Genomic DNA, 25,510 nt, shown 5'->3' with positions numbered 1-25,510 from the left:
AGGAAGCATTTTTAACATGAACTAATTTAAGGATCTTTCAGATAAAGTAGTTCTGAAGTAGAAACATAGAAACATAAAAATCTACGGCACATTACAGGCCCTTCGGCCCACAATATTGTGCCAGCCATGTAACCTACTCTAGAAACTGCCTAGAATTTCACTACCACCGAGCCCTCTATTTTTCTAAGCTTCATGTACCTATCTAAGCGTCTCTTAAAATACCTTATTGTATCTGCCTCTACCACTGTCACTGGCAGTGCATTCCACACACCTGTGTGAAAAACCTATCTCTGACAACCCCTTGTCCTTACTTCTAAGCATCTTAAAACTATGCCCCCTCACATTAACCATTTGAGTCCTGGGCAAAAGCCCCCAGCAATCCAAACGATCAATTAGTTTACATTTTCAGTGTTTTGTCAGTTTAATTTCTTACATCATTGTGTTTGCAGGGGTAGTTTATCATCATACGGTATGTGTAATTTTGAATTAATTAAGTCTGGATGGTTAGAAGTTATTGTTCATTTTTTCAGTGGACGTTTCCATCTAGTTCAAAACTCCATTCTGGAGACTTGTGCATCAAATCTGGGGAAGTGATATGGTGCATGACTGTCTTTTAGATATTACACTAAATTCTGTTTTCCTCTTGAGAATGAATAAGGTTCCATGGCTTAAAATGGAAAACAAAACTTCAGTTAGATGTGGTAGGAAGTAAAGGACTACTGATCCTAACTGTACAAAGATGAAAAATAGATATTCCCTTGACCAGTTCCTGTGAGAAATCTGTCAAGGGTTGTTGGCTTCTCTTGCCAAACCTGTCAGTCAGTGTTATTAATACTTCAGGGAATGTGACCAAATTTAAGCCTGCTGACTGGATTACACTGAGTCCATGGTCATTCCTGATCACACCTACGGTAGACTCTGTTGTGTATTTAATATTTCAGTAATATTGTAAATATATTGTTTGGTTAAGCATTCTTTATTGTTTTCATAATTCATTATGAACTATATATAAAAGTATATGAATGAGATACATCATTACCCCACAACATCATAAGAGCATGCCTCACAAAATGAAAAAACTAGGAATACAAGCGATATCCCCGGGCGTCCTGTGTTTTTCACTTGATCAGTTTTTGGAATTACAAAACAAGACAGTGGAGATAAGTAAGGTTAAAACAAACCCACAAGAACTACCTATCAATACATTTCATCCATTTTCTGCCGTTTTTTAATCTTTGCAAGAGGAGAGAGACAGTTGACTTAAAAAATAAGTTCAGCACATTCCTCTTTGGAAAAGGAAACAGGGATGGTGAAGTTTTTAAAAAGGCAGAAAATGGACGAAATTTATCGGTTCATAAGCAGTGAGTACTGCATGAAAATAATAATTTTTTAAAAAAGCAGAAATGGCTGGCTACATTGGAAAGCTAGATATTTTCAATTGCACGGCAGCTGATGTATAGTGAGCAAATTTTAAAGCAAATGGAATAGCCAATGAGAAGCCAGTGATACTAAATGTAATTGGTGGAAGGGCATAGTGTTTGCTTATTGTACGACTCCAAACTCCGAAGAAATTGTCAGAGCATTCTTAGTTCAGTGATGGGCTTAATGAAGCAGTGAGAGATCATTTAGGTTTTGGAGTCTTGCAAGAAAACATTCAAAAATAGCCCTTAACTGAAGCACAACTCACATTTAAAAGAGCAGTTGAAATCACTGTATCAATAGAAACAGCAGCCAGAGACACAATTGAGTTGCAGTAGGGAAAGGAAAAGAGTGTGAACAAAATTACAACATCTCAACAAAAACCTACCTGGCTGAAAAAATTGTTACTGTTATGGTAGGGGCTCAAATACAGCAGACTAATGCAGATTTAAAGGCAAAAACTGCTGAAAATGCAACGAAGTAGGAAACATAGAGTATTGTTATGACATTTTCCAGCTGGTTGGAAATGATCCAAAGGAGCATGGAAGTATGTGATTGTGTTGTTAATTGGCCACCCTTTGGTATCAATTGGTGACATCCTGCTCTTTGACATTTTGCCGAACACTAAGTAACCAGCTGCAGCCTCCTGCTTGTTTCAGTAAACAGATAAGAGCCATGCAGGTGAAATCTATGAGTTCAAATAGCCTGTGTTCAGGTTGGGAGAAGAATGAATGAATGAATGAATGAGGACATTCTTCTTTCCCTCATCTACCAAAGCCCAAATCCAATCTAATATACTTCCAAAGCTAATCATTGTTAAACATTAGATGCTGACAGGGATTTAATAGGCTGAATGGTCATCTATACTGTAGCATGTTTCTACAAAATGTTCACGTGCTTCCTTTGATCATAAAAAAATCATTGCAAATATCAAAAGTGTTGATAATGGGCAGTTTTACTGGCAGTGTCATTCAGACAGAACAGAGTTCTGGACTGAAATGGATCTGGTGTAAGTCTGTGATTTTTCTGAGTGGTAGTTGCTGCCATAGCTTTTACTGTGCTGCAGTGCTGAAGAAATTCAGCCCAGCAGTGAAGTCCAGTCTTGCAAGGATGGGATATCAAATCCATGCCAAGTCAAACAAAGTGCAGGATCTGAAACTTCATTAATTTCAATGGGATTTTCAATTTTTTTGAATAGAGAAGGTAAGCTTTTTGATGAAGTCTAAATTCAACAAAGTACATTCCTTATAATGACATGGTAAGGTTCACTTTAAATGCATAAGTTTGCGAAAATCAAACCTTCCTACATGAATATAAATCATACATAGAGTACATTTAATATAAATTACATAGAAATCTTCTTACATTTATATCAAATAAATTTCAGATGCCGGAAATCTGATCTGTGGAAAGGGAAACAAGGTTAAAGTGTCTGGTCAAAGATCCCTCATCAGAACAAGAAAAGAGAAAAATAAAAGGCAATATCAGGTTGCAGACTTAAAATGGTGGGAGGAATGGATGGACAAGGCGAGGCCAGGGTTACCAGGGCGATGAGTTATAGTCATTCAGTTGACTTGTCTGTGAATTAAAGCAATTTCTTCAATCTCTTCCCCAGTTCTGAAGAAGAACCTTCAACCTGAGATATTAATTTGGTTCTTTGTTCCGCAGGATCTACCTGACTTGTTGAGTGCTTCCAGAGGTTTCTGTTTTGACTAGTTCTTACACATACAATGATTGATCCACAGTACATTATGTAACTATGGATCATTTATATGCAGTCATCTGGTACATGTAAGTATACATAGGCCTGGAGTAGTGAGATCATCAGCATTCACAATAATAGAACATAGAACAAAGAACAGTACAGCACGGGCAGGCCATTTGGCCCATAATGCCGTGCCGAACCAGTTAAAAAGCAAATTAAAAACACCCAACCACTAATCCCTCCTACCTACACAATGCCCATATCCCTCCACCTTCCTTATATCCATCTGCATACCTAAACATTTCTTACAAGCCTCTCATGTATTTGCCTCTACCACCATACAAGGCAGCACAATCCAGGTATCCACCACTCTCTGAGTGAAATACCTACTCCTCACACCCCCCTTGAACCAAGCCTCTCTCACCTTCAATGCATGGCCTCTGGTATTAATTAGACATTTCCACCCTGGAAAACAGATACTCCCTGTCTACTCTGTCTATGCCCATCATCACCCCACTAAGGAAGGATGTTGAAGCTTTGGAGAGGGTGCAGAAGAAGTTTACCAGGATGCTGCCTGGTTTAGAGGGCATGTGCTATCATAAGAGGCTGGATAAACTTGGTTTATTTTCTCTGGAGCGGCAGAGGCTGAGCAAGGAGATCTGATAGAGGTTTATAAGATTATGAGAGGCAATCCCTGCTGCTCTAGAGAAAATAACCCAAGTTTATCCAACCTTTCATGATAGCACATGCCCTCTGAACCAGGCAGCATCCTGGTAAACCTCTTCTGCACCCTCTCCAAAGCTATGTAGCCACTTTCGAGGAGCTATGAACTTGGATCCCAAGATCTCTCTGCCTAGTAACGTGTCCTTAACAGTGTACTGCCCTACCAAGGTGCAAAACCTCACATTTATCTGGATTAAACTCTATCAGTCATTTCTCTGCCCATATCAGCAACTGATCTACATTGTGCTGTATTTTTTTGCCAGTCTTCTATACTATCCACAACTCCACCAATCTTAGTATTATCCACAAGGTTACTAACTCAGCCATCTACATTTTCATCTAGGTTATTTACAGTATATACATCACTACATGCAGAGGTTCCAGCACAGATCCCTGCGGAATACCACTAACTACAGACCTCCAGCTCGAATAAGTCCCTTCAAATTCTACCCTCTGTCTTCTGTGCACAAGTCAGTTCTGAATCCAAACAGCCAATTTGCCATGGACCCCACGCATCTTAATCTTCTGGATTAGCCTCCCATGAGAGACTTTGTCAAACACCTTTCTAAAATCTATGCAGACAGCATCCTCTGTCCTACCCTACCCAAACTATCTCCATCACCTTGTCAGAAAACTCAGTCAAATTGGTAAGACACAAACTGCCCCACACAAAACCATGCTGGCTTTCCCCAATTGGGCCATGAGTTTCCAAATGCTCATATACCCTATCCCTAAAAAATTTCCCTGCAACTGATGTGGGGCTCGCTGGTCTATAGTTCCCAGGGTTTTCCCTTGTTCCCTCCTTAAGCAGAGGTACATTAGTCACTAGTCAGTCCTCCAGGACCTCGTCTGTGACTAGAGAGGACACGAAGAAACTGGTCAAGGCCCCAGTAATCTCATTTCTTCCCTCCTTCAATACATGTGATAAATCCCATCAGGCCCTGAGGACTTATCCACCTTAATACTCCTTAAAAGGCCCAAACTTCCTCCTCCTTGGCCTCTAAATGCCCTAAGATACTTAGCAGTGGTCTCCTGGTCCTCCATATCCTTTTCCTTAGTAAATACCGAAGCAAAGTATGAATTAAGTACCTTACTCACATTCTCCACACCGAAACAAATGTTTCCCACCCCCACCATTTATCCTTGAGTGGTCCCACCCTCTCCCTAGTTAACCTCTTGCTCTTGATGTACGTATAGAATGCTTTGGGATTCACCTTATTTCTACATGCCAAGGACTTCTCATGGCCCTTCCTGACTTTCCTAATTCCCTTCTTGTGTTCTTTTCTAGCTTCTTTATAATCCTCATGTGCTCCATTTGACCCCAACTTTCAAAGCTTTACACACTTGTCCTTTTTCTTCTTGATTAAATTCTTCACCTCTTTGGACAACCAAAGTTCTCCTATCTTTCCATCCCCATCCTTCCTTCTAACAGAAACATACCTTTTTTGTGCTCTATGTAATTGGGCTTTAAACACCTTCCTCATATCTGATGTGGTGTTGCCATAAAAGAGGTGTTCCCAAATAACTCTGGATTTTATGGAAAACATTTCCTCCACTCCCGCTGCTGTCTGTAGTTCCCACTACTATCTGTAAGGAATTTGTATATTCTTCCTATAACCACGTGGATTTCCTCCCACCTTCCAAAGGCATATGGTTAGAATTAGTAAACGGTAGTGCCAGAAGTGTGGCAACATATGCAGTCTGCTTCAGCATGATCCCTGAACTGTCCCACTACAATCCTTGAATTGCATTGGTCATTGAAGTAAAAACACATTCATTTGTACAGTATGTTTCAATGTACATGCGACAAATAAAGCTAAAGCTAAGGTAATCCTAGAGTCCTTTAATCCTATGATTTAGACCATGACCTTCAATTCCAGTAAAGTTGAAGGAATCTTAGAATAAAAAATGCCTTGGAGAAAATGAAGCTTGAAGGTATTTTTCTCCAGCTGAAGAAATGACCAGTGGGATCTACATCTTTTTACTAACAATTGAGGGAAACTCTGAGAACGACCAATTAGATTAGATTATGAGGACACGCGGTCCTCTTTTATTGTCATTTAGTAATGCATGCATTGGGAAATGATACAATATTCCTCCAGTGTGATATCACAGAAACACAAGACAGACCAAGATTGAAAAACTGACAGAAACCACATAATTATAACATATAGTTACAACAGTGCAAGCAATACCGTAACTTGATGAAGAACAGGCCATGGGCACGGTAAAAAATGTCTCAAAGTCTCTCGAAAGTCCCAACATCTCACGCAGACGGTGGAAGGAAGAAAACTTTCCCTGCCATGAGCTTCCAGCACCGCAAACTTGTCGATGCAGCATCCTGGAAGCACCCGACCACAGTCCGACTCTCAGTCCGTCCGAAAATTTCGAACCTCCAACCAGCCCTCCAACACCGAGAACCGAGCACTATCTCTGCCGAGCACTTCGATCCCAGCCCCGGCCGCCAAGCAACAGGCAAAGCCAAGGATTTGGGGCCTTCCCCTCAGGAGATTCTCGATTACACAGTAGCAGCTGCAGCGAAGTGGGCATTTCGGAAGTTTCTCGAGATGTTCCTCCGTGCTTCTTACGTCTGTCTCCATCAAATCAATTAGGAGTTAAATTAATTATTCCTTAAGTTAATGTGCACAAAAGCTATCTTTTCTCAAGCGAAGACAAATAGTTTCCTCCATCCTAGAGTCAGGTAACAACAGTGTCCGTTTAAAAATAACAGTATCTGTTAGCACAAAACCTTTGGACCACCATCAGAAATAAGTGGTTTTATATTAATAATTATATCCTTAAGTGAAATGTTGCATTTCTTACAACATCAATGTTTCTGTTCTGTCTCAAAAAATGTATTCTAGGCTAAAATCCTCACAAGCCCTTTGCCTGCAGAGAGCCTCAGCTGTACATGCCCTTTCATATAGTTTAGTGTCGTCCACTGATGTGACGAAGCCACCAACAACAGCCTCAAGGTAATGACTAAGGGGAAGCGTCCTGTGGAGCTCTGCCAGCCATTGCTCCCACCTTGAGTCATACCTATCTGCTATCATCTTTGCTTTTGATTATCTCTACCAAGTAATTGCTATTATTTTGCAATCTAATTTGGAAATCTTTACATTCCTAAAGCTTTCCTCTAGGTACATTGTCAAATGCATTCTAAGGTCTGGCTGGACATTTGATACCTTCAGACATGGTGACTTTTTTGAAGGAAGTCAGTACATTTGTGGGTCACAATTTCTTTGACAGCCTCAAACAAAAAATGGACATTTTACTTTACACACTATTGGTTTGTGTTTCTGGATCACAGGCATTCATAGAATTAGCTGCTTACAAAGTGCATTGTTTTCACCATATGGCAATATTAGCTGAAATGACATGGCCTTTTCTCATCTACATTGTGCTCATTATTGTAAACTGTTTCCATTCAGTTTGTTACCTATTTCAACACCTAATTCAACCCTTAGGATCACATCCAGCATGATCAAGATCTTCCCTCAATAAAGGACTACCATGACAATTAAAATCCAGCCAATTTCTTAGATCACTAGCTTTATTTCAAGAGATCCAAATACTGCAAACGGCAATCTGCTGGAAGAAGTCAGTGGAACAAGCAGCACCTATAGAAGCAAAAGGATCTTCAACATTTTGGGTTCAGACCCTGCATCAGGACTGGGAGTGTCGAGGGAAGATAGTCTGTCTATAGGACTCAGGGGGAGGAGTTGTGATGGAGGATAGTAGGTATAGGTGGAACTGGAAGGGGTGGGTGTGGTGGGGGGAATCGTGGGCAGATGGATTCAAGTGGGGAGGCAGAAGGCTGAGTGTTTAGACAGAGGCTGGTGGATGATAGGTGGAGCCGGATAGGGGAGGGCTGATCTGCAGATGGACCCCGGGTAATGAAGAGGAAAGGAGAAGTGAACCACATGCATGTCACCACATACAACCCTGAGGTACTTCTTCTATGGGCATACTTGGCTAATCTATAAAACAGTAACTGTAAACAGGATCAAGGGACAACAAAGTGTGCAAATGCAAATATAAATAAATAGCGAGCATGAAATAACAAGATAATGAGTCCTCAAAGTGAGACCATCAATTATGGGAACATCAGAAGTAGAAAGAGTGTAGTTGCCCCTTTTGTTCAGGAGCCTGGTGGTTGAGGGGTAGTAACTGTTCTTGAACCTGGTGGTGAGAGTCCTGAGGCATTTGTACCTTCTACCTGATGGCGGCAGTGAGATCATTAGAGATGCCAATGAGAAATTCAAGTCTAAGCATCATGAGTACATGGAATCTACCCCACAAACTCTCAACCCTCCCATCTCATAAGGCAGTTTCTGACCCAATTATGGTAAAGACTATGGGTCCCACATTGGTCTCACCGGTCCCCTCAGCATGGTGGAAACAAATCATCTGGATCCCATGGGACCACCTTTAGAATCAGAATCACTGGCATGTGTCGTGGCATTTGTTAATTTAGCAGCAGCAGTTCAATGCAATACATAATATAGAAAAGAGAGAAAAAAATAATTAATAAATAAATCAATTACAGTATGCGTATATTGAATAGATTAAAAATCATGCAAAAATAGAAATAATATATATTTAAAAAGCAAGGTAGTATACAAGGGTCCAATGTCCATTTAGGAATCGGATGGCAGTGGGGAAGAAGTTGTTCCTGAATCGCTGAGAGTGTGCCTTCAGGCTTCTGTACCTCCTACCTGATGGTAACAGTGAAAAAAGGGCATGCCACAAGTCTGGAGGTCCTTAATAATGGACGCTGCCTTTCTGGGACACCGCTCCTTGAAGGCATCCTGGGCCCAGCAACTAATTTGATAAACATTCTTGAAATAATGTATTATCTGATTTAATTGCATGAACAAGCCAGAAACTTTAAAATGCCTCAACATAAAACTTGATTCTAGTCCTTCTCATGAAAGGCACTGATTCTCTGTGGAATATTATGAGGAATATTGGAGAACTTTACAATTAAATGTCACATTTACATTCTTAAATGGCAAATATAATAGGTATTTAGTTGAAGCACAAATGAATTTTTGTAAATTCATAAGCTTCCTCCTGAAAAGTAATGTTCCAGTATATCCTGAGCATGAAAATGCAGCAGTCAAAATAATATTAAAACTCTAAAATAAAATGGTTCTACACAAGGATTGGCACATTGTTGATGTACATGCTGGTTTTGTGTCAATCCTTCAACTGACAAAAGTTTATCATGCATGAAAAGCTCAAGAGTGCACCAAGATCTTTACTGATAAGATCCATTGTCGAGCTTAAGAAAATATATTTTTGGGTGGATTTGGTAATTGAGGAAGAAGAGATAACCGGGGAATGGACAGAGGATAACAAAGAAAGAGTCTGTGGGAAATGCATGTGAAAGGGATACCGTGAGTTATGGGGAGAGGCTTCTGGAGAGTGGGAGGTTTGATGACAAATAATCAGTGGAATTTTTGCAATAAGACAGAGAAGGCGACTGAAATGCCAATGGACATCGGTAGGGACAGGGGTGAGAAAAATAAAGGAGCAAAATAGGTTCATCAGCCACACTGTCATCAGCAGCATACAAACCCACCTTTTCTGAGCTGATACTTTGTGCAGGATGTAATAAAATTATATAGCTGGTCAGGTCCTCTAGTAATCTCCATTCCAGCATCTGCAGTCTCTTGTATTACTAATAAAATAATACTTTAATTTTTACTCTGAAGAAATGTTACAGAGAGACTAATCAGGGTGTCCAGATCAGTCACCAGAGGATATATTTCAATGGTCTTCCATGAATTGACCAAACTGGCCATGAATATGCAGGATTAAGTTCATAATTTAGAGCATGAAAGAATTATTATGTTATTGAAAAGTCTCAACTCAAGTAAAAGTAGATCATCATTGAAATTCTAGGCTGTTATTGTTTATTTGTTTAGCTTAGGATTTGTTAAATCATCTCCAGCTGTAAATGTAGTTATGTTCAGTACAGGTGCTTATCCTAGACCATGTTAACAGTTAGAACACTAGGTGCTTATTAAATGGAAATCCTTCAAAGCAGCATGTATTCACCATCTCAAGGGAAGTATTGTTATTGCCCAAGTAAGCTTATAACTAATAGCAAAATTCACCATGGGAAATTAACAAAATAAGTTGAGCCTTTGTTTATTTCAATGATCAGTATTAAACAATGAGCTAGAAAGTAGCCTCCTCCTAGTAATATAACATTATGTCTTAAAATGTTATTTATAAGTATATTGGTGCCTTTTCAGCTAGTCCCCTCACACTGAATGATGAATGTATTCATTGCACATCAAAGTATTCCAAATCCACAGCCAACTGAATTGGATTTAATTTTCATTGAAAAGCACCAAATTATACTCGCCACACTTACCGCTGTTTCAACAATGCCAATCAGTACAAAAGTTATATAGGCAGCATAAACAACAATAAATTTATCCAGGAAATCAACAAACACCTAATAATTAGCAACCACCAAGCACCAAAATGCAACAAATGAACAAACTTGAAGTACCACAAAAGCAGGCAAACTGTTCACACAACTTCTGTTTGCAATTTTTTTAAATAAGCAACTTCATTTTTCTAACTCAATGACATGAATAAGAACCAGATTTTTATCAAGTTGCCCTGAATCTACTTTACCATCCAAACTGTGCATGATCCATTGCATCATCTACAAAATAAACATGAACAGGAGAGAATAAGCCTGAAGCAGATCTACAGTTTTACTTGATGCACTACATTTCACTTACTTACCTCCCTTATGTCCAAATGGTATGGTAATATCATTACTCCAAACAAATTCCAAAAAGAGTAACTCATGAATATTAAATAATTTACAACAAAATATGTATATTCTCACAAAGGTGTTGCACAACATAAAATATTTCATTTTAATAGACCTGTGCTACTTCCTGGAACTTGAAGTTATCGTTTGCCTTTGATGAGCTTTATGAAATAAAATGGTGAAATAGATTTGAAATCCACCTCAACAAACAAACTCAATATATTTTCAACTCCTCCACCTCATATTTCATGCAGACTCCCCATCTATTGTGTTAGCATGTTGACTCATTTACAGAATGCACTCTCCATCTGTGTAACAAAAGCCCAATCAATCAGCAATCTGCTCATCAATGTGAAGTTACTTTCCCTTCAAATTCTGAAGTAAATTTTCTGTACTAGAGATGAAGAACATCATGGCATTTTGGGAAAGGACAGACCCCATATTCTCTAAAAACTCCCTAGAGGTCTGGCTGCAGGATTTCAGGGTAAAGAAAACAATGACATCAGGGTCCCTTGTGATCAAATTCACCAGGCAAGAAGATGCTTTGCAGAAGCTATTGTGAATGCAATCATCTCCCTTAAGTAATCCCACAGGCTTGAGGACGGTGGCTTCCATTCCACTTCTGTAACTATTCGGATTGTTGGGTGGATGCTGAAGCTAATGTGGGGTTCCAGTCTCTTTCACAGATGGGGCAGGGAGTGTTTAATGTATGAATGGATGGGTATTTTCACAGACGGTGCATTGCTGTATCTATGCACACCCAACAAATGGACTGAAGTTCTCCAAGGTGTTCCATCTGCTTCTTCTTCATTTTGAATCTCACAAGTTGAAATCTTTTTCGGGGGGGGGGCGCGGTGGAGTTGGTTTGAGAATATCCTCGGAAAGTTTCCTCTGTCTACTTGGTCATCTCTTGCCACAAAGTTTGCAATCAAATGTCTGGGACAGGAATCTTGTAAACCCATCAAGCCAACTAAGTAAAATTTGAAACACCAGAGATCCTACAGATGCTGGAAATCTATGGATGGGAATAAACGGTCAACATTTCGGACCAAGACTATCAGGACTGATGAAGGTCCTCAGCTCAAAATTTCTCTCCATAGATGCTGCCTGACCTGCTGAGTTCCTCCAGCATTTTGTGTGTGCTGTTCCGTAAAGCTTGAGCCTTAATGTCAACATTGGTTCACTAATTTTGTCAGTGGATTTAGAACATTCTGCAGAGACAGTTTTGCTGATATCCCTCCAATGCTTTGAGGCACCAGATGTAGTAATCGGCAAAATACATAGAAGAGCAAAAATCACTATTGCTCTGAAGTGGTGCATGAGGTTTAAGGTCTTGATCTTCAGACACTCTTCTCCTTGGATGCCCTGAGCCTGTAATGATACACTAAACCCAATGGTGAGTATTTGCTTTTGTTGGCAGGTCTCTTGTAAGAAAAGTAATACATGTTATGGACTTACCTTATATTTTATTTTCAGACAAAGTGCAATGGGTTCAGGTTAGTACACTTCCATTGTCCTGCAGATATTAAATGTGTGGTCCACTAATCAATGATGACGTGAAACTCTGACATTTTGCATACGCAAGCATCATCTGCACACTGTAGCTCAGTGACCTGAAGGTGGGCTGACCTTGCATCTGCATCTTACCATTTGTCCTGTCGATCAATTCTATTTTAGTGGGAATCTATTTTAGTGGGAAGCCTTTTAGAAGTGAGGTGCAGCATTGTGCCAACAAAGACTGACAGCTGTCTGCACTGATGTTGGGTCTATTGTTGACTGGCCAATTAAGATCATAACTTACATGGCAGTCATGTCGCAAATGTAAGATGGAGATTGTTGTGTCTGTGCACAGTTATATATATATTAAATAAAACAGGAGATTACTTTAACTGGTGCATTTAGATTGCAGCGAGAGAGAGAGAGAGAACAATGCGCATTTGCAGACAACAGATCAATACGTAGTGCTAAGGAGGATCATTGCTCTAAAAGAAATAAATCCATACATTACACTTCTTCCCCCTTTAGGTTAATGCAACATAACACAGTATATGAATAAAACATTCAATTTCCCTTTCATAAACCCACATTCCAAATAAACATGCTTTCACAATAACAGTCCATAACTAACTTCGAAGTTCTAAAGATTCAGTCTTTTGGGTGGAACTCTTTTTCTTTAGGATAGTGCCTCTGGATCTGTGGAGTGGCAGCAGGTTTGATAGATGTTTTGTAAAAGACAATGTTCTTGGTTGTTATCAGTGACATTATCACTGAGAGTTAAGTCTGGTGACTGTAATATGTCTGTCTTGTTGGGTGCGGTTGACTCAGGAGTATTCTTCGATTAAACATCCAGTATCTGGTCCACCTGACATCTCTATGTCTGATGTCCAGCATCCACTGTGTACATTAGTGATCCAGTTCTTGTAACTATCTGACCTGGTGTCCACTTGTGTTCCTGGTAATCATGCACTAGGACTTCCTGTCCAATCTTGAAGCTCCTTGCTGCTTCACTTGGTAACTGGCCAAACTATTTATTCTGTATTTCCCTCTGGAGGGCTGGTTTCAGGAGGTCAATGCGAGATCTCAGAATCCTGTTCATGAACAACACTGCAGGTGTTTGATTTGTCATCACGTAAACAGTGTTCCAATACACAAAAAGGAAGCTGTCTATCTTATGCTGTAGAGAAATCTTCACCTTGTCCATCACTTTAATGGACCTCTTGAAGGTTTGGATAAACCTTTCAGCTAACCCATTCATTGCTGGGTGGTGGGGTGCTGACTTGAAATGTCTGATGCCATTTTCCTTCATGAATAGATGGAATTCTTCTGACCTGTATTGCGATCCGTTGTCACTCAAAATTTGTTCTGGTAAGCTGCTTCTGGCGAAGATAGTCCTCAGAGCAGAGACAGTCTTTGCTGAGGTGGTTGACTTAATTGGTATAACTTTTGGCCACGTCAAATGAGCATCCACAGGAATCAGGAACATGGAGTCCATGAATGACCCAGCAAAGTCAATATGTACTCTTTGCCATGTTGATAATGGCCACTCCCATGGGTGTAATGGTGCCTGTGGGGGTGCATTTTGAACTTTTTGGCATCTCGAACAGCTTTTGGAAAATCTTCAGTCTGTTTATCTATTCCTGAACACCACATGTAGCTCTTGACAGCACTCAGGTGTCCTTCGTGCAGATTTTCTAACATTCTGGTGCGCAGTTTAGAGGGAACCACAACATGAGATCCACATGTCAGCTTTCTTTGACATACCAATAGTTTGTCTTGTCTCGTTGAGAACTCTGGAAACACAGGGTTACCATGAGCTGGCCATCCTTGCATGGTGATTTCATAGACTTCTGATAATGTCGAGTCATTTCTTGTTTCCCTTTGTATTTCAGAATTTGTTACCAGGAACTGGTCCACCAATGCAAAGTAGAACACCTCTACTGGGTCACAGTATGAAGGTTTTTCTTCTTCAGTTGCCAACAGTGGAAGACGTGACGAGCCATCAGCATTGCTCTGATGTTTGTTTCCTTGAACTCTATGTGATATGAGTGCGCTCCTAGGAATAGTGCCGAACATTATTACCGGGTAGCAGTCATCACTGGAATTCCCTTCCTCGGTTTGAAAATAGACACAAGGGGCAGGTGATCTGTCACTAGCATAAACCTTTGTCCATAGAGGTAGTGGTGTAACTTCTTTATTCCCCATACTAGACTAAGGGTCTCTCAATTGATCTGTGCATAGTTGTGTTCTGCACTTGTCAGTGATCTTGAAGCAAACACAATAAGTCATTCAGATCCATCTTTCATATTCTGTGACAAAATGGCTCCAATGCCCTAAGGAGACACATCCTTCCCAGTCTGATTGGCAGGGATGGGTCATAATGGGTGAACAGTTCATCGGATGTTATTAGTCTCTTTGTTTCCCTGAATATTTTATCATATCTTTCTGACCATTCCCACTTTGCTCCTGTCTGTAATAATGCACTCAATGGATGCAGCCCTGTAGCAATGTTTGGGAGAAACCGATGGTAGTAGTTTACAAGGCCCAAGTATGTCCTGAGTTGTGACATATTTTCTGGTTTGGGTGGCTGTAGCACTGCATCAATCTTCTCTTCTGACTTATGTAAGCCATGCTTGCCAATGACATGCCCACAATATGAGATTTCATTCTTGAAAAACTCACATATCTCTCTCTTTGCACACAGACCACACTCACTCAGCCTGGTAAGTACTTTACAAGGTTCTGGAGGGGCTTTTCAGCACTTTCGCCAGTCTTGATGATGTCATCAAGGTAACATTGTGATCCTGGGACATCTTGGAGCACTTGGTCCATTGTTCTTTGCCATATTGCTGGACCTGATGCAACACCAAAGGCAAGACAATTATACCGGAACAGTCCCTGTGAGTGCTGATTGTGAGGAACTTCCTGCTTGACTCTTCAATCTCCATTTTCAGATAGACTTGTGACAAGTTAATCTTTGAAAACCTCTCCATGCATGCCAAAGATGCAAAAATATCTTCTATTTGTGTCAGGGGATACTCACAGTATGCAGTACCGGGCTGATGCTCACCTTGAAATTCCCACCACGGCTCCGGCCGTCCCTTTCTTGAGCACTTTCAATCACTCCACTCAACCTCGGAGAGAATTCCAGATGCCTCAAAGCTCTGCAATTCAGCATCCACTTTAGGATGTAGTGCGTAAGGCACTGGACACACTTTATCGAATCTTGGTGTTGCTGTTTCATCCAGTTCAATTCTGGTCTTACCTTTGAGCTTAGCAATCCCTTTCTCAAACACCTTCTCATTAGCATTAAGCAGAGGTGCCAACCCCTGGGTAGTGCTACCATTTAGGTTGCCAATACCTGTTGATGCCACACTAAGAGCTTCGATTAAGTGCCAGCCTGTGGATTTATGGACAAAGCTGACCCTATCTCCAACTCCATTTTCAGTTTTACACCAGACACATCTGTTGTGATCCAGACTATATTGTGATTGCTTCAGCTATACAATGCAGTTCTAGGCATGACAGTTCACCTTTGTCAGACTCTATGTTGTCTGATTCTGTTTTACATTCGGTAACTTTATGCACTTGCTTAGTTTTGTATTTGAGACTTTTCCCTCGGTCGTGTTTTTTGTCTGCCTTGCACAGTTTCTCTAAGTGACCTTGTCTGTGACATTTTATGCAGAATTTTTTTTGAACCAAAGTCATTTGCATCATGGGATGATTTGCCACATCAATAACACCTTTGGGTTTTTGCACCATTCAGGGACATTTTGTCCATTTCACATTCTAACCTCCTTTTCAGTAATTCTGCTGCATCCTTTACTGCAGTTTCTAATGATATTGCAATGGTCAATGCCTGTTCTAAGGTTAGGTCACTTTGTGCCAGTAGCCTCGTTTGAGTGCTTAAACTATGCATGCCACATACAAGCCTGTCCTTAATGCATCAGAAAGTCCATCTCTAAAGTCACAGCACTGGGAAAGTTCATGCAGTTCTGCAATGTATTCAGAAAGGCTTTCATCTTTTGACTGGTTTCTTCTGTAAAATCTATCTATCAGCTATTGCCAGCAGTTTAGGGCTCAAGTAATTTTGTAAAGTTGTAACAATTTTGTCGAACATCTTGCTTGATGGTTTTTCAGGGGTTACTAAGTGAGTAAGAGACTATAAATTTTTGGGCCCATTAAGCTAAGAAGTGTAAGGGCTTTCTTTTGCTCCTCCATGTTGTTCACATTACAATAGAGTTCAACCCACTCAATACACAACTCCCAGCCTTCACTATTGCTATCAAATTCATCAACTTTTCCTGCCATGTTATTTTCAATTTAAATTCAGCGTGTCTTTCACTGTTACTCACACATTCCTTTGCTGGCGTCCATGATGGCTTTCTCGTGCCATTTAACTCTTGCTGTTTCATCCAGTAATTTTCAGTGCTGTCCGTGATATTTTCTGACATTCAGATTCATACTCGTTGCCAACTTGTTGTGTCTGTGCACAACTACATATCAATTAAGTAAAAGCAGGCATAGGGGAAGATGGCTTTAACTGGTGTATTCACATTGCAACGAGAGAGAGAGAGAACAGTGCACATACGTAAACAACAGCATATGCGCAGACAACAGATCAATACGTAGTCTAGGGGAATCATTGCTCTAAAGGAAATAGATTTATCCATTACCGAGATGAATATCTGTGAGCATTTCTCCACAAAACTTGCATCCAATGCAATAAATGCTTCAATTATCTCAACTATACAGCAAAGGTGAGCACAGGACTTTTCAATCTCTCTCGACATATGGGACTAGTCCTTCAAACCTATTTGGGGAATCAAGTCAAATAATTAGATTAAAGTAGGCATTTCATATTCAAAAAGCTCCATTTTATGCTGAAAGTTTTTGTAGAATCTGATGAAATAGGTAGCTTGTAAATGTCAACAATAAGCTCAGACTCCCCTGTGCTCCTTCAAAAGCTGCTGCTAGATGTCATAATATAAGATTGTGTCAAATTCTTATTGTTCTGACCTTTGAGTAGCTGCCTATATCTGACAACTGCATCTTTTTTATAAAAAGATAGACAGTTTATTCATTTTCTCTCACAGCTCCTTCCTCACTTCATTCCACTTGCCCAGCTCTTCTTGTCTCTTCTTCTTCGTGGGCTTGTGTCTCTGCACTGGCAGCATCTGCACCAACTCTCCACATTGTTATGCATTCCATTGTGGAACTCATTCCCTAATTCTGACCTTCCCCCTCTGCAGGATAAAATAAAGGAGACAGGGAGGAACTCATCAACTACATGCTGTGGACAGAGCTGAAGAAGCAGATGTTTAAGACCAGCCGTTTGCCCAAAGCACTCTGTTTTAAGGCTTCTGTGGATAGTGTGTCTCATATGTACATGAATCCTTTGAAAAATGCACAATCTGAAAGTTTAGTTACAACTGCAAACAGGAACATTCATCATCTCCACAGGCGGCCACTTGCAAATGAAGAATTAGAATCAGACTCAGCCATATTGTGGCTGACATATGTGGTGAAATTTGTTGTTTTGTAGTGGCAATACTGTGGTGCAATACATGAAAAATTACAGAAGTTTCCTGCAACAATGCTGCGTGCAGCAGTGCTCAATAGTAGGGAGGGCTTTACCCAGGAGGACTGCGGTGTATCAACTACTTTTTGTAGGATTTTTTGTTCAAGGACATTGGTGTGTCCATACCAGACTGTGATGCAGCCAGTCAGTGTATACTCCACGACATATCTATATAAGTGTGTCAACATTTTAGAAGTCATGCTGAATATTTGTAAATTCCTAAGAAAGCAGAGGCACTGTAGTGCTTTCTTCATAACTGTACTTTCATGCTAAGCTCAGGACAGGTCCTCCACTAAGGAATCTAAAGTTGCTGACCGTCTGCATCTCTGCTCTTCCAATGAGGACCGGCTCATGGACCTCTGGTTTCCTCCTCCTGAAGTCATTAACTGCTCCTTTGTCTTGCTGATACTGAGTGAGAGGTTGTTGTTGTGGCACCACTCAGCCAGATTTTCAATCTCCCTCCTATGTGCTGATTTGTCACCACCTTTGATAGGGTCTATGTCAATGGTGTCACCAGCAAATTTGAATATGGCATTGGAGCTGTTTCCTGACTGGAGTCTGCAGTGAGGAAATCAAAGATCCAATTGTAAAAGGAAAAATTGAGGCCAAGGTCTTGAAGGTTAATGATTAGTTTTGAGTGAATGATGGTATTGAATGCCGGGGTGAGTCAATAAAGAGTATTCTGTGGCATGCATCTTTGCTGTCCTGATGTTCCAGGGTTGAGTGAAGAGCCAATGTGATGGTATCTGCTGTGGACCTGTTGCTCCGGCAGGCAAAATAGAGTGAATCCTAGTCACATCTCAGGCAGGAGTTGATATTTCATCACCAAACTCTCAAAACACTTCATCACGGTGGATGTAAATGTTACTGTATGATAGTCATCAAGGCAGGTTACCACGTTCTTCTTGGTCACTGGTATAACTGAAGTCTGCTTGAAGCAGCTGGGTACTTCAAGATCAATGTGGGAATGACAAAGTCTTCCATGGATAGAGGAGGAGATGCTTGACAAGGTAGATGGATGGGTAGTTTGTGAGCTGGTGCACTCCTTCGACCCTTTACATGAGCCTTTTGTGCCTTCTCGATGCCTTGATTCAATGTTCTGATTACCATCCTGAAGATTCCTTTTCCCCAAGGAGTCACTGACCTGTTGCATTTATTCAACACATCCTTGAGTCTTTTCCTCTGTCTGGCTGCCTGGTAATCTCCTCATTAGCTAGAAACAATGATAACATCCGGATTCTTAACCTATCTCCCAATGGCCATTAATAAGTTCTTTTCAGTACAATGTACTTACATTTTTGTAAACATTACTTTTGTGAAATTTAGATCATGCATTGAATCACAAAAGGGAGATAGTGTGTAACAGTTACAAAGGAATAAACTGTATTAGGAGCTTTACTCTCTCTTGGGTCATGAGCTTCTGGTAATGCAAAACAATACTCAGACATTTGAAAGCCAGAAGTAGAATGCAGCATTATTGTTTGTCCAGATAGATGGTCTGGGAAAGCTTCATTTTGTGCAAGTAACAGATAGCAGTTTATCTGTTAATTCAAGAAGTTATCTGGCAGGCAGTTTGTTTCAATTACTGTATTCTGGACAAGAATTTACATTTGTTTTATCAGCTTCTTAATGGGAAATCAAAGTTGATAAATAGCTCTATTCAGCCAAACGTGAATCGTAAAATCTTGGAAGAAGTCTGTTGGACAAAATTCAGGTCTGCAACTGCAACATTAAAACATAAAAGATAGGTAAATAAATTTTGTCTGCCTATGACTGCTTCTGCAGAACAATAGAGACTTCTTCAAAACCAAATCTGATGGAAAAGAAAGATAGTCAAGGAGGAAAAGCCACATAAAATACTGAAAATACTCACCAGGTCAGACAGCATCTGTGGAGAGATATTCAAATTCTAATTCATTTAATTATCACATGCACGCCAAAATATAAAGTGAAGTACATCATTTGTGTTAACAACCAACACAACCTAAGGGCAGCCTTTAAGAGTCGCCACCACAGCATGCCCACGATGTTCAACAGAACAACAGCAACAGCAAAACAAGCCTCTTTCCTCCTCCCTCCCATCTATCCACCCACCCACCCACTCACGCACACTCACGTACACACAGTCCCCCAACCCCAGGACACACCACCTCCAGGCCTGCAGCCTCCACTGGACTCACAGACTTGTAGACATTGGGCTTCTGACTTCCCCAGTGGAGTTGCAGGCTCACAGACACACTGGGCTTTGGCCATTGGGTCTCACCCTTTGGACTTACGCTAGACCTTTAGACTTCACTCTTCAGTGTTGACCCCAGGACTCTCTGATGACAAGACCCCAATCTCCAGCCCTCAAACTCCAGACTCACCAATGACAAGATCCCAAACTTCAGGCTTCAAAGTCCAGACTTGCTGGCCTGCATACGTAGGGGGCAACTGGCCCCCTAAAAAGAAGGAAAGATAAGCTTTCAATAAATTACCTTTTATGAGAATTAGGAAATGGTGGAAATTAAACGCTTTCTTCCATTTTCCTTATTTTTCCTCCCACTCCCTTTCCTGCCACCAAGAGCAAGGATGGGTTCCCCTGGTCTTCGTATTCCATCCCACCAGACAACTTTACTTAAACTTTCTCTGATTCATTAGAAAGAAAATGGTCTCCATGGCAGTGAAGAAACTGAATACAGATAGTTTTGCAAAACATTTCCATTCCATCTGCAAGGGTATGTCTGAGCTTCAAGATTCCATCATTTTAACTCTCCATCCAACTTTCATTCTAACCTTTGTTCCCTTGGCTTCTTACACTGCTCCAATGAAGTCCAATCTTCAGGCTGCCCCAAGAAATGAACAGGTTCCATTTTCACGGACATCCCACCAGATGATTTTTTTTTCTGTGTTTGAAAATATACACAAATCATTCAATTTAGTAACAATACCATCATAGTATATGATAAATTGTATCAAAGTACATAAAACTATCATACAGAAGCGAGTCCTGAAAGTGGAAAGTCAGGGAAAACTCATTCTGCCTTTCGTAGGAACAAACATTATTAGTATGTCAGAATTTTGAATTTAATAATATAGGAGTTCATTTATATGTAGGGATGTTCATAACCCAGGAACAGACTGTAAGCTCTTCAATTTCCAGCTCTGATGGAAGTTCATCAGCTTAAAATTTTGACTTTGTTTCTCTCTCCACAGATGTTGACTGACGGTGCTAATACTGATTGAAATTTTCAGCATTTGCAACTTTTAGCTTTTCAAACTGTTTCTAAATCTTCACCAGCTAATCTGCACTTCAAAAAAATTAAAATCTGGTGCTCTTGTACATTGTTCAGCTTGAAGCAAACTAAGGAGCATCTTTATAATTGTGCTTCCTAAGTAAACACAAAACTTACAGCAAAAGAGCTTTGGTAAGCTTCAAGTCAATCTGCAAGTTTATCTTTCATATTTTGTGATAATGAATTTAATTATCTGTTTAGAAATGCCTTTCAGTAGTCATTAATAATAAATGTTATGATGCCAAACTGAAAACTTCATGAGAAAAAGATTAAATAACCATTGCTATCATTTTTCTACAAAATGTTTTATTTAGAAAAAAATTCTGAAATGAGAAATGAACATAATTATGTACTTGTAATCAACACACATAAAAGTTGCTGGTGAACGCAGCAGGCCAGGCTGATGAAGGGGCTCGGCCCGAAATGTCGACTGCAGTCCTGACGAAGGGTCTCAACCCGAAACATCGACTGTACCTCTTCCTAGAGATGCTGCTTGGCCTGCTACGTTCACCAGGAACTTTTATGTGTGTTGCTTGAAATTCCAGCATCTGCAGATTTCCTTGTGTTTACGTATGTACTTGTAATGTTCAGTCTAAGAAGTCTCAAGAAATATTTGAAAATTGTAGGTTATTCTCCTATGCAGCATCTAAAAAACTCAAAACATATCTCAATTATCATAAGATAATGGGTTTAATTGATTGAAAAGACAAGTACAGTAATTATGCAATGTGTAAGCGGGTTCAGACTAACTGATATGACAATGATGGTTGAATAGTGGTCTTTCTCAACAATGGTGTAGCACAGAGGCACTGCAAGCAAAGCTGTTTCCAATAGTGACGGTTCAATCCTAACCTAGGATGTTGACTCCACAGAGTTTGCAATTTCTTCCTATAACCACATGGGTTTCCATAAGCTGGTCTGGTTCCCTTTCACATCCCCAAGATACACCCCTAAATCAATTGGTCACTATGAATTTCCCCTAGTTTGCAAGTGAGTGTTAGAATCTGAGATGTTGATGAGAATGTTGCAAGAATAATGTACGATTAGTGTAAGTGGGTCCTTGATGACTGGCACAGATTCAGTAAGCAGAAGGGTCTGTTCCATGCAGTTTAATGCTATGATTCTAATAGAGACACTGCTTAGAACCTGGCATCAATTTCTGTGCGGAGGGGGAAGAGCACGTGGATTCCACCAAACACCTAGGGTTGTTGCCTCACCTTCAAGTCACATATTTTGAAGATGAGAGAAAAGATAACAACACAAGCAAGTCCTCTACACTTTTTTAAACAGTCCTGCTCTTTCAATAAACCATGCATATCTCCAGATCTCCCTGATCTTGCACCCGCTAGTTTATATTATCTCTTCTCAGTCTTCCTACCAAAAGCTAATATTTCACATCCGACATGCAATCTGCCGAAGAAACTCATTGGGTCAGGCAGTGTCCAGTTACTGATGCTGCTTAACTCGTGGAGTTCCTCCAGCAGATTCCTGCATCTGCAGTCCCTTGTCTTTTCAGTATTTGACACTTTTAAGTGGTTAAAATATCATATATGATCAAAGCTTCAATAGAGGAATACCGTAAAAGACCAAGGACATTGCGATGAATCTTTTGAAAACACAGATTCAGCCACAGATGGAGTATTTTGCCCAGTTCTGGGCACCACACTTTATGAGACAAGGTAGAAACAAGGGACTTCAGTTATGTAGATAACCTGAAGTAAAAGGAGAGAGGGAGAAGAAAGGATAATTATAAGTCAATTAGCTTGACCTCAGTGATTGGAAAGATGCTGGAGTCTGTTATCAGAGATGAAGTTTCGGAGTATTTGGAGGCACATGATAAAATAGGCCAAAGTCAGCATGGTTTTCTAAAGGGGAAATCTTGCCTGACAAATCTGTCGGAATTCTTTGAGAAAATAACAGGCAGGGTAGACAATGGAGATTCAGTGAATGTTGTTTATTTGGATTTTCAGAAGGCCTTTGACAAGGCTTCGAAACAAAATAAGAGCCCCTGGTACAGTGGGAAAGGTACTAGAATGAGAAGAAGATTGGCTGACTGGCAGGAGGCAAGGAGTGGGAATAAAGTGATCCTTTTCTGGTAGGCTGCTGGTGACTAGTGGTGTGCCACTAGGGTCGGTGTTGAAACTGCTTCTTTTCACATTGTATGTCAATGATTTGGATGAAAGAATTGATGGCTTTTTAGCCAAGCTTACAGATGATACGCAGATACATGGAAGGGCAGGTAGTGTTGAGAAATCAGGGTGTCTCCAGGACTAAGACATATTGGTACTCGGCGAAGAAGTGGCAGATGGAATATAATGTAGGAAAATGCGTGGTCATACACGTTGGCAGAAGGAATAAAGGCACGGACTGTTTTGCAGATGGGAAGAATATTCAAAAATCAGAGGTGCAGAGGGCCTTGAGCATTCTCGTGCAGGTTTCTCCAGAGGTTAACTTGCAGGTTGAGCCGGCAGTAAGGAAGGCAAATGCAATGTTAGCATTCATTTCAAGAGGAGTAGAATACAAACGTAAGGATGTAATGCAGAGACTTTATAAGTCACTTACCAGACCGCACTTGGAGTATTGTGAGCAGTATTGGGGCCCTTATCTAATAAAAGATTTGCTGACATTGAGGAAGGTTCAGAGGATGAACCCAGGAATTAAAGGGTTAACATATAAGGAGTATTTGATGGCTCTGGGCCTGCACTTGCTGGAGTTTAGAAGAATGCAGGGGTGGGGGATGGTCTCATTGAAACCTATTAAATATTTAAATGTCAGGATAGAGTCGATATGGAGAGGATGTTTCCTATAGTGGGAGAGTCTAGGACCACAGGGCACAGCCTTGGAACTGAGGAACTGAGGGAAGTCCATTTAGAATAGAAATGAGGAAAAATTTCTTTAGCCGGGGGTGATAAATCTGTGGAATTCTTTGTCACAGATGGCTGTGCAGGCCAAGTCAATGAGTATATTTAAGGTGGAGGGTGATTGGTTTTGGATTAATCAGGGCATCAAAGAATGGGGTTGAGAGGAACAATAACTCAGCCATGATGGAATGGCGGAGCAGATTTGATGGACCAAATGGCCTAATTCAGCTCCCAGGTCTGGTGGTCTTATGATCCCAGAGGTAGTTAGGCTCAGAAAAGGTCATCTGAAAGGAGTGTGTAAAATCATGAATTTCAGATTCAAAAAGGCAAACAATAGAATATAGGAAAGACAATTAGGAGTAAGCCATTGAGCTCCTTGTGCCTGCTTTGCTATTCAAAAAGATTCCGGCAGATCATTTACTTCAGCATCATTTTCCAGTCCTAATCCCATATCCTTTGATTCTATTCGTATCTAAAGTTCTACCTGTCTGAGTATATTACTATTAATCTTCTCCAATCCTAAAGCCATCAAATATATCTAAGCTCTGCATGTCTTGACCCTTGAATGCCTCTGATTTTGATTGCTTCCACTTTGTTCAGAATGTGCTTAACTGCCAAGGCCCAATTATCTGAAAGTCCCTCCCTGAACACCTCAGTCTTTCCATCCCTCCTTTTTACCTTCAGAATCCATTTTTAAGTTTTTGCTTACCTGGCCTAAAATCTCCACATGTGGTTTGTTTGATAAAACTCCAACATATCATGCTACGTTGAAGGTGCTGAATAAATTCACCTTGCTTCCGTGTGAATCTCCACGAACCCAATTTCAAATACTATGCAAACTATGAGCGTAACTGAGAAAATTAAGCAATTTAGTTTCAGTCATGCCGGAAATGAAGTAGAGAAAGAGAAAAAAATAGAGAAAGAGATTGAAAATTTGCTGAGTGATATAATAACAACAACCACTCACTCAATGTTAATAAGATGAAGGAACTGATAGTAGACCTCAGGAGAGGGAAACCAGAGGTCTATGAGCCAGTGATCATCAGAGAATTGGGCTGGAGAGGGTCAGTAACTTTAAATTCCTGGGTGTCACTATCTCAGAGGACTTGGCTTGGATCCATCATATACCTAAATGCTATGGTGAAGAAAGTACAACAGCGCCTCTACTTCCTCAGGAGTCTGCAGAGATTCGGCATGTCATCAAAAACCTTGGCAACCTTCTACAGATGAACTACACTCATTTAAAGGCGCTCTTATCTTGTTATTTCATGCTCTTTATTATCTGCATTCGCACAGTTTGCTTACAGTTTGTGATGTTTACAGTTCACAGATCCTGTTAACAGTTACTGTTCTAAAGATTTGCTAAGTATGCCTGCAGAAAAAGAATCTCAGAGTTATATGTGGTGACATATATATACTCTGATAATAAATTTTACTTTGAAATTATGTTTGAATAATTTCCTTTGTGTTTAAAAAAGATTTAGAGTTTCAATTAATAATAGTTGTTATCAGCATACAAACTAAATTTTAGCTGATCTGTTCCCAAAATCACATCTTCGAAAATCAAGTGTAATAAAGTTATAATTTTTCAGGAAGCAGAGAATTGGGCAGTATGTATGTTCACCTCCTGAACAGGAGGACAGTTCA

The sequence above is a fragment of the Mobula hypostoma genome, chromosome 7 (assembly GCF_963921235.1).
Source record: "Mobula hypostoma chromosome 7, sMobHyp1.1, whole genome shotgun sequence".
In the NCBI taxonomy this organism is placed as follows: domain Eukaryota; kingdom Metazoa; phylum Chordata; class Chondrichthyes; order Myliobatiformes; family Myliobatidae; genus Mobula; species Mobula hypostoma.
The sequence above is the reverse complement of the archived record's forward strand: the minus strand, read 5'-3'. Positions refer to the sequence as shown.